The sequence below is a fragment of the Scyliorhinus torazame genome, chromosome 13 (assembly GCF_047496885.1).
Source record: "Scyliorhinus torazame isolate Kashiwa2021f chromosome 13, sScyTor2.1, whole genome shotgun sequence".
Classification (NCBI taxonomy): Eukaryota; Metazoa; Chordata; class Chondrichthyes; order Carcharhiniformes; family Scyliorhinidae; genus Scyliorhinus; species Scyliorhinus torazame.
In genome coordinates, this window is record NC_092719.1 from 106,633,676 (window position 1) to 106,650,388 (window position 16,713).

Below are 16,713 nucleotides of genomic sequence, written 5' to 3' on the forward strand. Positions count from 1 at the left end.
GGAAATTGTTTAGGTCTGTGACAGCGCTGGAGCAGGTGAATAGGGCATTCGAGGAATTTTATAGGAAATTGTATAGGTCAGAGCCCCGGGGGACAAGTCGGATATGAAAGAGATTTTGGTAGGGCTAGAGTTTCCCCCAATGGATGAGGAGGATGGGGCAGGGTTGGAGGAGCCTGTGAGGATCGAGGAGATTCGGACGGCGATAGGGAAAATGCCAATGGGGAAAGCACTGGGGTCAGATGGGTTCTCAGTGGAATTTTATAAGACGTTTTCGGACAGGTTGGCACCGCTGTTGGCAGATGTATTTGAAAATGCGATAGCCAGAGGGGTGCTTCTGGAAATGATGGGACAGGCATCATTTTACTTTTCTTCAAAAAAGATAAGTACCCAGTGGAGTGTGGGTCTTATTTGCCAATATCCCTGCTAAATGTGGATGCCAAGACTTTTTGCCAAAGTGTTGGCACTTAGGCTGGAGGAGTACATTCTGCGGGTGGTTCCGGAGGATCAGACAAGGTTTGTAAAGGGTAGGCAGTTGCCCTCGAATGTGCAGTGCTTGCTAAATGTGGTGCTCTCCCCATCAGAAGGCCGGGGGGGGGGGGGTGATATTTTCAGCTGCATACGGGAATGAGACAAGGATGTTCCATGTCCTCCCTTTTGTTTGTGCTTGGCGGGGGGGGGTACAGGGTGTCCCTGTATACCAACAAACGTTTGTCATATATTTCCAACCTGATTCCAACTGTGGGGAATATAATGGGGCTGCTCAAGTGATTTGGAGCTTTTTCGAGATACAAATTGAATTTGGAGAATGAGTGCTTTTTGGTCTCTCCGCCAGGAAAAGGAATGAGCTTGAGGGATTGCTGTTTCACTTCAGGTATCTGGGGGTACAGCTGGCTCAGGATTGGGCCTGGTTCTGTAAATTGAATTTTACAAGCCTGGTGGGCAGGGTCAAGGCATATAAGTTGAGGTGGGACAGCCTCCCCCACTCATTTGCAGGCCGGTGGAGTCAGTAAAGTTTAGTGTTTTGCCGCGGTTTTTATTCTTATTCCAATGTTTACCGGTCTTCTTGCCAAAAGCATTTTTATGGGGTGGAACGATTGAATTTGGCGTTTGTCTGGACAGGCAAGGTAGCAAGGATTTGGAAAACGGTGCTTCATTAGTGGGCAGCAAACGCCAAGAAATTATGGGGTTGGGGTAGGGAGGCGGAGGCATGGGGCTGGTTAGCACAGTGGGCTAAACAGCTGACTTGTAAAGCAGAACAAGGCCAGCAGCGCGGGTTCAATTCCCCTACCAGCCTCCCCGAACAGGCGACTAGGGGCTTTTCACAGTAACTTCATTGAAGCCTACTTGTGACAATAAGCGATTTTCATTTCATTTCATTTCATTTTTCATTTCATGTGGGTGAGGATAGACGTAGGACCTTGTAGGGGGTCGGGTAGCAGGCAATGGCGCCACTCCTGTTTGCCCCAGGGACATATTCCGGTAGTCCGGTGGTGGTGGCCACACTGAAGATATGTAGACAATTTCGGCAGCATAGGGGCCGGTCAAAGTTGATGCCGATTCGAGAGAATAATTTGTTTGAGCCGGCGAGATTGGATGCTAGGTTTCATGGCTGGGAGGAGCGGCAATGGTGGAAATGACAGACTTTGGAAGGGTAGTTCGCGAGCTTAAAGGAGTTGGCGGAGAAGTTTAGAATTCCACAGAAGGAGGCCTTTAGTTATGGACAGGATTTTGCAAGGAAGGCTTTCCGATATTTCCGGTGACACCGCCCTTGTTGGAGGGGGTGTTGTCAGTTATGGGGTCATTTTGACGATCTAGAGGAGGACTCAGGAGGAGGATACGATGCTGTTGGAAGGGGTTAAGGCCAAGTGGGAGGAGAAGCTGGGGGTGATGCGAGGGTCGTGGTGTGAGGTACCGCAGAAGGTGAACACCTCAACTTCATGCACGAGACTAAGGCGAATAAAATTAAAGGTGGTTCATAGGACGCACCTGGTGAGGTCAAGGTTGAGCCGGCTGTTTGAGGGGGTGGAGAATTCTTGTGAGCAGTGTGGGAGGGGCCCGGCCGACCAGATATGTATGCTTTGGTCCTGTCCGAAGTTGGAGATGTTCTGGGGGTCTTTCTTCAGCACCATTTCGATGATCTTGCACTTGTACTTGGATCCGGTCCCCTGGGGGCCATATTGGAGGTATGGGATCTACCAGAGCTGCAGACTGGGGCAGGGATGGATGTTTTGATTGCTCTGAATGCTCGCAGGCGGGTTCTGTTGGGGTGGATGAAGGTCAGCTCCGCCCTGTGCCTCAGTGTGGTTGGGGGACCTGATGGAGTTCCTGAATCTTGAGAAGGTTAAGTCCACTTTGGGGGGGGCTACTGAGGGGTTCTAGAAAACAAATTAAAATATTTTCACAAAATTTATTCCACGGACTCATTTTCTATCTGACCAACACTCACTTTGTTAACTCTTTTCTTTTAAGTTTCTGTACAAACTCTTCCTGTCTACCTTTATATTTCTGGCTTGCTTGCTGCAATAATGTTAGTCATTCTTTGCATTTTTATATTCTGCCCAGTCTTCTGACTGTCATAATATACACACAGGGATATGATGGTGCACAGACAGGCAGTAATTGACACAGGATGACCAGTAAACACACAGAACACAGCAGCCAATCACCACACAGGACACGGCCACTATAAAGCCAGAGGACACTAGTTTTCCCGCACTCTTGAGTTCCAGCCTCTGAGACAGTCAGAGCCCATGAGCAGCAACTAGAACATACACCATGTGGTAGTAAGATAGTCTGGTCAGGTTAGCCTCAGGCCTCCAGTCAAGTCAGCATAGTGTCAACCCACAGTTAAAGTATGTATGATAGTTAAGAGTTCAATAAAATCAAGTTGCATTTCTTCAAGTGTTGGAAGCCTGTCTCTCTCGCTGCTGCAGCAAACGCAGTCCTCGCAGACCCGGCATACCCAACACATCACTGACCTGCCACTCATCTTTGTACAATTATATGCTTTCATACTTTCTTTAAATTTTTTAGTTAACTACAGCTGGTGGGACCTCCCCTTTTCTTTCTTTGTGGAATGTGTGTTCTGTGTATTTCTGAAGTATCATTTTAAATGTCTGCCGCTCCAAATCTATTGACTTATCCCTGAACCTAATTTTGTCCATATTTGGACCATGGCTGTGATGAGGTCAGGAGCTGAGTGGCCCTGTCGGAACTCAACTGAGGATCGGTGAGCAGGTTAATTCTAAGTAAATGCTGCTTACTAGTGCTGTCGGTGGCCTCTTCAGTCACTTTACTGATGATTGAGAGTAGACTGATGGGGCAGTAATTGGCCAAGTTGGATTTGTCCTGCTTTTTGTAAACAGGACATACTTGGGGAATTTTCCACATTGTTGGGTATATGCCAGTGTTACAGCTGTACTGGAACAGCTATGCTAGGTCTGGAGCACAAGTCTTCAATACTCTGGCTGGAATGTTGTCAGGGTCCAAAGTCTTTGCAGTGCCCAGGACTATTCCTAGATATCAAGTGAAGTGAATCAAATTAGTTAAAGTCTGACATCTTAAATGCTGGAGACCTCAGGAGACCCGAGATGGAAATTCTTCAGCCTTGCTTTTTGCACAGTGGTAAAAAGAGACTTCCCATCCATTTATTATCCTTTTCTACAGCATAGATTTGTAAATGGGCTCTCATTAGTCACCTCAATAACAATAAACACCTTTCCCCTTCTGCTTCAAGGTTACATTTTTGTCTCAGGCATAGTTCAGGTGATCACATTCCTTTTCTAACAGGAGGGATATTAAATGTCCAAATTCTCTCTTGCCCTGACAGGTAGCAGAGTACTCTTGCTGAGCCAAGATTGATGGATACCCATCCTCCCATCCCATTCCACTGTAACGCTCTACTGGCTGCCGACCACTTGCAAATCTACTGATGACTTCTGTCCAGTTATCCCTCACCCACCTTACCCCTATGGCTGGCACTCACTCTCTTCCAGGCTTTGCTGGCTCCAGATTTGAGAATTCCACCATAGTCCTGGTGCTCCTCTTGCCTTCCATTAACCGTAAACTTAAGCTCATCCAAACGTCTGCTGCCGATATCCGAACTCATACCAAATCTTGTTCACCCAACAAGCCTGTGCTCAGTGACCTAAACTGACTTTCAGTTTATCAACGCTTCAAATTTAAACCTCACCAACTCCTCCAATTCTTCCATTTGAATCTTCAATTCCTGATGAAAAAGAAATACTTGCATTTATCTAGCACCATTTGTGACCTCAGGACATTCCAGAACCAAGAGGCGTGCCTTGAACTGCCTTGACCCTGAGCTCTGGAATTCTTGGCCCTCCACCTCTTTTAAGATACTTCTCAAAACCAATCCCTAGTATCTCCTGATGTGACTTGGTGGTCAATTTAGTTTGATTATTGTTTTACTGCGCTAAAGTTGTTACTGGGGGAGCACTACAATGCTGAAGTATACAACATGCTATATTAAAGCTTGCCATTAGGCCTACCATATTCAGGTATGCGCTTGAAAAGCCAGTGGAAGCAATGATTAAACTGACATGAAACCTGGTGTAAAATTCTGTTAGAAGTGTTCCAATCCCTGTAGAGGTCTATAACTTTAAACAAGAGGTTTAAATTCCCAGTGGCTGACTGAAAGGATCACACGTCATGATTTTCGAGTTTTAAGACTTTAACAAATATCAGCTAAACTCTATTTAGTTGGCCTCTAATGCTATAAACTATGGAACTACAGAAAAGACCCACCCCGTAACTTTTTAACATGTCAAAAATCCCCACACCATGGCTGTACTTAATTGCCTACGATCTACAGAATTGCAGTTTTCACCGGAATCATTCCAACGTCACTCTCAGCTTCCAAGCTTCGTAACATCGGGCTACCGTCAAAAGACACTTCGTTTTTGAGGAATTCTAAACTGAATAGTATCAGTAAGGCCCATTACAGCAACAGGCCAGGTGGCTTGATTACCATGGGAAGGCTCCCTCCGATATTTCTTTTCTCCCCACCACTGCCAACAGTCACACCAAAATGAATCTACCCTATTTCTTAGACTGGTTTTCTGTATCACAGTGAAATAAGCTGTATGTCCTCTTTCATCTGCAATTAGATTTGTGACTGGTGTCCCTTTTTACACCCATCACTGTGATGTGGCTCTCATTGTGCACAAGGTGCCAACAAGGCTTCTGTTAAGTTATCGAACCTTGCATGAGAAGGAAGCTGCCTACTTGAAATGATTGGTACATTTTATTGTCTTTTCTTATAATCCGAGGTCATGTGACTTGGTCAGATTGGTCACTCCAAGAACGAGCGCCATCTTTGGTCTTAATTCAGTTCAGTTTGCGACTGTCAATGACTGGAACGAGGTACAACTAAAGCTGTAGCTAACTAATTTTATTACTGAGGATGCCTTTCGCCGAAAGGTTAAAGCTCTGTTGACTGATAGTTGTACTTGCTAAACTGTCAATTCTATTTCACTGCTAATTTGTATTTTATTGTTTTAAGTGTTTAAATTAATTGTATTGTTGTGTAATTTTTGTTGCTGCAGCATTAGCCTCTTGGCCAGGTCGCTATTGTAAATGAAAATTGGTTCTCAATTGATATAGCTGGCTAAGTAAAGATTAAATAAAACTACATTTATTTGACCAGAGAGATTGGCGTCCCTGAGCGCATTAGCTTCAGTCCTTTTTTTCTGTCCGTAAGATCTCTCGCCCTCTCTCTGAAATCTGGGAATCAGAAAGTCTGTCTACAGTTGGTCCCAGCTGTTCTTGACTTTATTTCAGGTGTGAATATTTTGTACCTTACTTATAGTAACTCTAGATTTGGGTCCCCCCCCCACCGTCCCCCATGTCTGTTGCCAGGGAGAATTTATCACAGATCAAATGATTCTTCATTACCCCATTTTACCTTAAGTTAAAGAGATTTGAAGCATAGTAATCTTAGAAACATTTGCATTTGTAACAGAGCTTACCATCTAAGCAGTCTAGAGTAATTTAAAATTCTTGATTCACATTAGCACCTGATCTTGCATTGCTTTTGTTGGGCATAGTTTGGTTAGCCTTATTAAGGTACTTATAGCCTTAGGGTCATTCAACAGTAAATATTTATTAAGTATTAGAAGCTATATATATAGGCATAGTAAAGGGCCAAGCTAGGAGCTGTCTTCATGCTTGCTTCTAGACATGACTCTACACTGACTCAGAGGTGTAGATCATGTGTACTCTTACATCACTGTGTCGGCGGTATTGTACTCAAGCCCTTATACTACAACTCCCCACCCCCCGAGTCTTTATCCAACGTATAAGGAGGTCTTATCACCCTTCCATATCGTGTTCTTGCAACTGTTTTTAAAAAATATATATATTTATTAAGATTTTTAACACAATTTATCACCCTTACAAACAAACCCCCTCCTCCCCCCGTAACAAATAGAAAGAAAACGCACATAGCAAGACATAAACATGGTAAAACGATATGTTACAGAACTTTGTACATTGGATTCCTCACGTACATGTCAGTTTTCCAGATCCTTCATGTATTTTCTTGCTCAAATACCCCCCAGACAGACCCCCCTTCTCCCTGCCCCCCCCCCCCCCCCCTCCCCAACGCAAGACATTCCCCCCCCCCCGGGTTGCTGCTGCTGCTGACCGACCATCTAACGCTCCGCGAGATAGTCTAGGAACGGTTGCCACCGCCTGTAGAACCCCTGCGCAGACCCTCTCAAGGCGAACTTTATCCTCTCTAACTTGATAAACGCTGCCATATAATTTATCCAGGCCTCCACGCTGGGGGGCTTCGCCTCCTTCCACATTAGCAAGATCCTCCGCCGGGCTACTAGGGACGCAAAGGCCAGAATGCCGGCCTCTTTTGCCTCCTGCACTCCTGGCTCGTCCACTACTCTAAATATTGCTAGCCCTCAGCTTGGCTTGACCCGGACTTTCACCACCTTAGATATTGTTCCCGCCACTCCCCTCCAGAACCCCTCCAGTGCCGGGCATGACCAAAACATATGGACATGGTTCGCCGGGCTTCCTGAGCACCTCCCACATCTGTCCGCCACCCCAAAGAACCTACTCAGCCTCGCCCCCATCATGTGCGCTCTATGAGCCACCTTAAATTGTATCAGGCTAAGCCTGGCACACGAAGAAGAGGAATTAACCCTACCTAGGGCATCAGCCCATAGCCCCTCCTCAATCTCCTCACCCAGCTCCTCCCATTTACCCTTCAGCTCCTCTACCAACGCCTCCCCCTCTTCTTTCATCTCCTGGTATATCGCCGACACCTTGCCCTCTCCGACCCATACACCCAAGATCACCCTGTCTTGAATTTCTTGTGCCGGGAGCAACGGGAATTCCCTCACCTGCCGCCTCACAAACGCCCTCACCTGCATGTATCTGAAAGCATTTCCCGGGGGTAGCCCAAACTTCTCCTCCAGTGCCCCTAGGCTTGCAAACGTCCCATCATTGAACAGGTCCCCCATTCTTCTAATCCCTGCTCGATGCCAGCTCTGAAACCCCCCCGTCCATCCTCCCTGGGACAAACCGATGGTTACCCCTGATCGGGGACCACACCGAGGCTCCCATTGCATCCCTGTGCCGTCTCCACTGGCCCCAGATCTTTAGCGTTGCCGCCACCACCGGACTCGTGGTGTACCTTGTCGGCGAGAGCGGCAGCGGTGCCGTCACCAGCACTCCCAGGCTCGTTTCGTTGCAGGACACCATCTCCAACCTCTTCCATGCCACCCCCCTCTCCCTCCATCACCCACTTACGGATCATCGCCACATTTGCTGCCCAGATTCGGCAGCGCCAACCCTCCTCGGTCCCTACTGCGCTCCAGAAACCCCCTCCTTACCCTCGGGGTCTTATTCGCCCACACAAAACCCATCATACTCCTGCCTACCCTCTTAAAAAAGGCCTTGGTGATTATAATTGGAAGGCACTGGAACACAAAAAGAAACCTCGGGAGGACCACCATTTTGACCAACTGCACTCTACCCGCTAGCGAGAACGGCAACATGTCCCATCTTTTGAAGTCCTCCTCCATCTGCTCCACCAGCCTCGTCAGATTCAGTTTATGTAGGGCCCCCCAACTCCTAGCTATTCGGATCCCCAGGTACCTAAAGCTCCTTTCCGCCCTCCTCAGCGGTAGATCGTCTATCCTCTTTTCCTGGTCTCCTGACTGTACAACAAAAAGCTCACACTTCCCTACATTAAGCTTATAGCCCGAAAAATCCCCAAACTCCCTTAGAGTCTGCATGACCTCCACCATCCCCTCCACTGGATCCGCCACATACAGCAACAGGTCGTCTGCATAAATCGACACTCGATGCTCCTCTCCCCCTCGGACCACCCCCTCCATTTCCTAGACTCCCTTAATGACATGGCCAAGGGTTCAATTGCTAATGCAAACAACAGGGGGGACAGGGGGCACCCCTGCCTCGTCCCACGGTACAGCCGAAAATACTCCGACCTCCGCCGATTCGTAACCACACGCGCCACCGGGGCTCTGTAAAGGAGCTTAACCCAACTAATAAACCCTCCCCCGAACCCAAACCTACGCAGCACTTCCCAGAGGTACTCCCACTCTACTCGGTCAAAGGCCTTCTCCGCGTCCATAGCTGCCACTATCTCCGCCTCTCCCTCCACCGATGGCATCATTATCACGTTTAGGAGCCGCCGCACATTGGTGTTTAGCTGCCTACCCTTTACAAATCCTGTCTGGTCCTCGTGAATCACCCCCGGGACACAGTCCTCGATCCTCGTAGCTAGCACTTTTGCCAGCAACTTAGCATCTAAGTTAAGGAGTGAGATCGGTCTATACGACCCACATTGCAGTGGGCCCTTGTCCCGCTTTAGGATCAAAGAGATCGTCGCCTCCGACATTGTCGGGGGCAGGGTCCCTCCCTCCCTTGCCTCATTAAAAGTCCTCACTAGCAGTGGGGCCAACAGGTCTACGTACTTCCTATAGAACTCAACCGGGAACCCGTCCGGTCCCGGGGCCTTCCCTGCCTGCATACTCCCCAGACCTTTGCTCAGCTCCTCCAACCCAATTGGTGCCCCCAAACCAGCCACCTCCTGCTCCTCCACCCTCGGGAACCTCAGTTGGTCCAGGAATCGTCTCATCCCCTCTTCCCCCACTGGGGGCTGGGACCTGTACAGCTCCTCATAGAAGGCCTTGAATGCCTCATTTACTTTCGTCGCACTCCACACCGTAGCTCCCCTTCCATCCTTGACTCCACCTATTTCCCTCGCTGCCATCCTCTTACGGAGCTGATGTGCCAGCATCCGACTCGCCTTCTCCCCATACTCATACGTCGCCCCCTGCGCTTTCCTCCACTGTGCCTCTGCCTTCCCTGTGGTCAACAGTTCAAACTCCGTCTGGAGACGTCGCCTTTCCCTAAGTAATCCCTCTTCAGGGGCCTCTGCGTATCTCCTGTCCACTCTCAAAATCTCCCCCACTAACCTCTCCCTTTCCATGCCCTCTATCTTCTCCCTATGAGCCCTGATGGAGATTAGCTCTCCCCTGATCACCGCCTTCAGCGCCTCCCATACCACCCCCACCTGCACCTCCCCGTTGTCGTTGGCCTCCAAGTACCTTTCGATACACCCCCTCACCCTCCCACACACCGCCTCATCTGCCAGCAGTCCCACATCCAACCGCCACAACGGGCGTTGGTCCCTCTCCTCTCCCAACTCCAGTTCCACCCAGTGCGGGGCGTGATCTGAAATGGCTATGGCCGAATACTCCGTTCCCTCCACTTTCGGGATCAGCGCCCTGCCCAGAACAAAAAAATCTATCCGGGAGTAGGCTTTGTGCACGTGGGAGAAAAAAGAAAATTTCCTGGCCTGCGGCCTGGCAAACCTCCACGGGTCCACTCCCCCCATCTGATCCATAAACCCCTAAGCACCTTGGCCGCAGCCGGCCTCTTTCCGGTCCTAGATCTGTGCTGGGTCCAGCACCGTATTCAAATCCCCACCCATTATCAAGCTTCCTACCTCCAGGTCCGGAATGCGCCCCAAAATGCGCTTCATGAATCCGGCATCATCCTAGTTCGGGGCGTATACATTTACCAATACCACCCACGTCCCCTGCAACTTACCGCTCACCATCACGTATCGACCACCATTGTCCACTACGATATTCTTGGCCTCAAACGACACCTGCTTCCCCACCAATATTGCCACCCCTCTGTTCTTCGCATCCAGCCCCGAATGGAATACCTGTCCTACCCATCCCTTTCTTAACCTGACCTGATCCGCCACCTTCAAATGTGTCTCCTGGAGCATGACCACGTCTGCCTTCAGTCCCTTTAAGTGTGCGAACACTCGGGCCCTCTTTACCGGCCGATTCAGGCCCCTCGCATTCCACGTTATCAGCCGGATTGGGGGGCCTCTCTCTTCTTTCCCCCCCCCCCCCCGCCGACTAGCCATCTCCTTTTCTAGGCCAGTCCCGTGCCTGCGCCGCCCTCACCCTCCAGTCCCCCAGACGGGAGACCTCCGCCCCGACCACCTCTTCTGTGTCCCATTCCCCTTCGGCCAGTGCAGCAGCAACCCCCGCCCCCCCCCCCGCTAGACCCGTGTCTAGCTTTTTTGCTCCCCCCATAGCACTCCCGTAAGTCTGCTGACCCCGGCTTCCCCCGCTGTCCCATTGACCCCCCTTGTGGGAATCTCCTAATCAGCGTGCACTCCTCCGTTCTTCCCTAACGTGGGAAAAAGCCCGTGCTTGCCTAAGCCTGCCCCGCTCCCTTTGGCGCAGCTCCTGTCGCGGCCTTGTCTCATTTCCCCCATCCCCGAGCCTCCTCTCCCTCCAGCACCAGTGCCCACCATCTCGTACGGTCTTCTCACCCGGCCCCTTTCCCCATCCCCATCCATCCCCCAGCCCGTGGTACATTTCCTGCATGTGATTAACACCCTATGTACAACAAACATCAAACATCCCCCCCACCCTCACAAACCCTCAGTTTGAGTCCAACTTTTCAGTTTGAATAAAGGTCCAAGCCTCCTCAGGCATTTCAATATAGTGATGTTGATCCTAGTATGTGACCCACAATCGCGTTGGCTGCAGCATTCCGAATCTCACTCCTTTCCGGTGCAGCACCGCCTTGGCCCGGTTGAAACCCGCTCTCCTCTTTGCTACCTCCGTGCTCCAGTCCGGGTATATTCGGATCTCCGCATTCTCCCAGCTGCTGCTCCGCTCTTTCTTGGCCCATTTCAAGACCCTCTCTCTGTCCGTGAAACGGTGAAACCTCACCACAATCGCCCTTGGCGGCTCATTAGCCTTGGGCCTCCTCGCCAGCACCCGGTGTGCCCCATCCAGCTCCAAAGGCCTCAAAGGGGCCTCCGCGCCCATCATCGACTCGAACATCGTGCTCGCATATGCCCCGGCATCGGCCCCCTCCACTCCTTCAGGGAGACCCAGGATCCGAAGATTCTTTCTCCTCGACCTGTTTTCCAGGTCTTCGAATCTTCCCGCCCACCTCTTGTGCAGCGCCTCGTGCGCCTCCACCCTCACCGCCAGGCCCAAGATCTCATCCTCGTTCTCATTAACTTTTTTACCTCGTGGGCCTTCTGGGTCATCCCTAATCCTTCAATCGCCGACAGCATAGGCGCCAGCACCTCTTTCCGCAGCTCCTCAAAACAGCGCTTAATGAACTCTTGCAGCTCCGGCCCACATTCCACTTTATCTCCGGCCGCCACCATTTTTTTTTTCTTCCCTCGCTTCTCCCGCTGCTCCAACGCCGCTTTTTTGGCCGTTTCGCTTCTAGTCCGATCCATAAATGATGAAGGGGGACCTCGCTCTCCCCTTCCCACATGGAACGTCTTCAAAAAATTCCTGTTGGGGCTCTTCTAGAGAGCCTGAAAGTCCGTGATCGCGGGAGCTGCCGAATCGTGCGGCTTAGCTCCGCATCGCCGCAACTGGAAGTCCTTGTTCTTGCAACTGTTAGAGGATGGTAGGCTCTGTTGCTGCAAGTAAACTTTGTTAAATATGAGTTTTTTTGGCATCTGCGTGCCTTTTCATCCTCTTTCCATTTGTCGACATTTTGGCGAAACTCCAGTTGTAGTGAAAGATGCTGGTTAGTTTATCCCACTGTTTTCTGGGTTGGACGGACTCTGGGATCGTCTCTCTGGTGTTTTTTCTCTTCCTTCATGCGTCTTGCCATTACGCACGCTGGAAATGGAAGTTGGCTCTCCTATTGTGAAGGTTTGACTTGGTTGTAAGTTTACCTTTGCGTTTGGCTGTGTGGTGTGCTGCCATCAATAATTGGCTGCTACTTGGTTCCAGCATCGTTTTGGCACTGTCATCCTCGCTAGGGATTGCAGCATATGCTCTGCTATCTCTCGGTTTATTTTTTCAACCGGCATTGGACCAGAGGTTAAGGCGCTTATTGTTGCTGATTCCCTCGCTTGACTGTTTTCTACTTGAGGTGCTGTGGTAACCCTCTGATTGGTTAGTTTGTTCGACCACCTGTAATGAAAGTGACAAACTCTGCAAAGAGAGAAGACCGTTCAGAACTGAAATCCCAGTCGAGAGAATCTTCCAAGATGGAATTCCTGGGAACTTGCAGTTCTGTATAATTTATGACCGTGGCTATCTTGATGGCTTCTGAGGAGATTCAGGGCTCTACAGGTATCAAGAGAGAGAGACTGGTTAGGGATGATATACATCAGCTCAAAGTTTAATTTTATTACGATCCAGGAACAGACCCCAATTGTGGCTAGGATAGTGGACAGAAATACCAATATTTTATTTTGTAAGACTGAGGAAAGGATACCTCGCTCTTGTCGTGATTTAACGCAAAATAGGATACGATATATTGAAACAAACTTTATTACTAACACAGTGTTCAAATATATTTAAAATCACACAAGAGAATAGCTTACAATTACCCCTTGAACAATTCTAATCAATACAATGACACAATAACCCTTAACTGCTATTTTTACTTCCACTTAAACAACAAATCACAGATTCCAATTCATTTTCAAATACAATTAGCAGACTCAGGAATGCCCGAGATGTCTTTAGAGACTGCTTGAACAGATTAACCTGAGCCCTGCCAGAAACTACTTCTCAGTTTGCCTTCCACCCACAGACTAATTCTGAACCTCAACACCTGACTGCTTCAACCCCTGGCTCCTCCCATTATCTACATTATCTCACTAAACTGAACACAATTTTTCTAATTAACTATTCCACAGGGAATCCTCTTAATCGAAATAAAAATCCAGTAGCCCAAACTTTTACCATGTTTTAATAACACTTCTGGCTCACAAAATGCCTTATCTGTCTTGCAAACCAGGATTTCTAAAAAACACTACTGCAGCAGTCACATACACACTAACTCTGAGCTTTTTAACACTTACTGCACCAAATACATATATTATAATATATCTGAAATTCCTACATTCATCAGAGTTTGCTGCCATACCTTAATGGTTCCAGAATCATACCTATGACCGGAAGCTAGATTCCTCCAGGCCTAAAACATGGTGTGTCAGTTGTTCATAGCCAGAGGGTCTCAGCCATGGTTAGTCATCTAATAGGGCTGTAATATTGACCTGTGTCTAATTTAAAGTTTGTTAGATGGCCAATAACCAAAATGCCCGCATTCCAGAACAAATATCCAAGATTCAGTCAAGAAACATGCTTTTGTGCTCTCTTGGTGTGCAGCCACAACTGCATGAATCCTCTTGCGATATTTGATGGGCTTTGATGTTTTAGCCTCGCACAGCTTCCAGAAGTGCCCTAATTGCTTACATTGAAAGCATTGGACTGAAATTGCTGGACATTGATCACGCCTATGGGGGTGCTTTGCTCCGTAGTGCTGGCACAGTTGACCCACTGATTAGCAAGGATATTGCATCCGTTGGCCTGGAGTGTCCCTGTTTATGTACTGCTTCATTAACTGGGCAGTGGGGTTTACTTTATACTACGGTTTGTTTCCTTCCCTTAATATGGATTCATGCTGCAAATGGATTTCAGATTGCCTGACAATCTGGATGGCTTTCGTAAAGGTTAGATTTTCCTTCCCTTGAAGTATATCAGTGAGTGAATTTCCTACAATTATTCTATCCCTGATTAGCTCAGATTTCAGGTTTATGCAATCACAGCCTTCAGCCATTCTTTACATCTCATAAATGAAGGAGTTTTCCTGGTTGTTGGACACATTTATTGAATTTAACCCTTTCAAGGATTGTATTGCTTCTGAGGTTAAAATAAATGTCAAATGATTTTAAAACGTCATCAAATTTTTCAGATGGTTCATTAATGCCTTGTCCAAGGAATTAATGAATGGTGGCACAGTGGTTAGCACTGCTGCCTCGGCACCAGGGATCCGGGTTCAATTCCAACCTTTGGTGCCTGTCAGTGTGGAGTTTGCACTTTCTCCACATTTATGCGTGGGTTTCTCCAGGTGCTTCGGTTACTTCCCACAGTCCAAAGATGTGCAGGTTAGGGGATTGGCCATGTTAAATTGCCCCTTTGTGCCCAAAAGGTTAAGTAGAGTTACAGGGCTAGGATGAGAGGATGGGTGCTCTTTCAGAGGTTCAGTGTAGGCTGGATGGGCCGAATGGCCTCCTTCACTGTCGGAATTCTATGATTCTAACTATTAAATCGTTGGCGATCAGGCCTATGGAATAAAGCAGTGTGTTAACTTGTTCAGCTTCTGTCTTGGTGTTCAGACCTGAAGCAATCATGTGTACAAGGAATCTCTTTCTCCAAAGTCTCCAATTTTGTGACTTATCTAAACCATGGAAAATCCCAATTTGATCTGGAAGAATGGATTTCTGATTCATGGTTACGTTTTTAAATTGCGGGTTCAGCTTCAGAGGGTAGTGGGTGCCTGGAACTCGTTGCCTGAGGAGATGGTGGAAGCAGGGACGATAGTGACATTTAAGGGGCATCTTGACAAATACATGAATAGGATGGGAATAGAGGGATACGGACCCAGAAAGTGTAGAAGATTTTAGTTTAGACGGGCAGCATGGTCGGCACAGGCTTGGAGGGCCGAAGGGCCTGTTCCTGTGCTGTACTTTTCTTTGTTCTTTGTTTCCAAAAATCCCAAATGGCGCTGCTGTATGTTTCTGCACAAAGGGTATTCCCGCACTTGCTGGTTTTAGTGGGTCCCCGCAATAATGGCATTCGCAATCTCCGCATTTTAAATCTCTTCAACAATGGCTGCCCGGATTGGCTGGTTAGAATCATGCCTTCTTAGCACAATGTTCTCAGGTTTTGGAAGCATCATATACGGGCTTTGCCTGGGTTTTTAAGCTGCCTACTCAGTCCCGGTTCATTTTTAGTTAACATTTTGTTCGAGTGAACTCGGCTGCCATGTGTTCAGGCACCCACTCAGGAATTGAGTTTCTAGAACCATGATTTGAATGGCAATTTCCAACCAATGCGGTATTTAACTTTTTCCAGGACTTGTGTTAGGTCTACTGACTCTACACTCTCTTGGCATTGAAGCTGGACCTCCATAGGGCAGCACGGTAGCAAAGTGGTTCGCACTGTTGCTCACAGTGCCAGAGACCCAGGTTTGATTCCTGGCTTGGGTCACTATCTGTGCGGAGTCTGCACGTGCTCCCCATGTCTGCGCGGGTTTCCTCCGGGTGCTCCGGCTTCCTCCTACAAGTCCAGGAAGATGTGCTATTAGGTGAATTTGACATTCTGACTACTCCCTCAGTGTACCCGAACATGTGCCGTAGTGTGGCATCTGGGGGATTTTCACAGTAACTTCATTACAGTGTAATGTAAGACTACTTGTGACACTAATAACATTTATTATTATTATTTTGAGATTTATTGGAGTCTTCTGCTGCAGTGAGGAATTTAATTTTTACCTTCAGCTTCAAAACCTTTCTTTGGAACTTTTCTCTGGTGATTTCCTTCTGTGCCTTTGCTTCTTGAACATGTCTTCAGGTCAGAATACTACTTCGATTTTCTTCCTTCATTTACCCGGATTTTAATTTTCTTCTGCAGTCTTTGCGAGGTTTTAAGTTCTTCCAAAAATGTTGCAAAGTGTTGGGTTTTGGTCTTATTAAGATACTCTAAGTCTTGGGTAGTATTAATTAAACATAGGAAACTATTTATGTCGGTAGAGTAAAGGCCCAAGCTAGGAGTTGTCTTCACGCTTACTTCTACACGAGGCTCTGTCCAACACTACACTAACTCCGAGGTGCAAGTCATGTGTTCTCTTTCATCACTGTGGGAATAAGGGTCTACCTTGGTCCTGTGTATGCAGCGCACACATCTTACAGTTCACTATCATGTCCTCAAATTGCCCTGAAATGCCTGGCCATCAGATGATTGATTGTGCCTGTGCTCTGCACTTGGTGATGACCAGGTGGCCCAGTGTATTTTTTGGAGGAACTCAGGCCAAAGGGAAAGTGGGATGATCAACTGCTCATTATAGACCAGGAGATCATCAATGACAGTAAAGCTTTCATTGTACCACTGCATGGTCTCTTTATGGCCACCCTTGTTGGCAATAATTGAGAATGAGGGCAAGCTCATCTCGTATTTGTTCTTGGCAAGTTGCCGTTTGCTTGTCGTCACCAGCAGATGTCCCCTTGTCAATTGTGAGTATGCTTCAATCTCCTCAATCAGATTGGCATCCTGTTTTGTCGGAAGGTACGCTAATGCGTCCTGCCCTGTACAGGTGCATTGTGATGACACCAACCATTGGCCCACCAAT

At 48.1% G+C, this 16,713-nt stretch overlaps 1 protein-coding gene across 2 annotated transcripts in view; it reads left to right on the forward strand.

Annotated features, from left to right (window-relative positions):
- rnf123 (ring finger protein 123) overlaps positions 1 to 16,713 on the forward strand; it is a 718,228-nt gene that overhangs the window by 460,701 nt on the left and 240,814 nt on the right. The gene's annotated exons all lie outside the window — the stretch shown is intronic.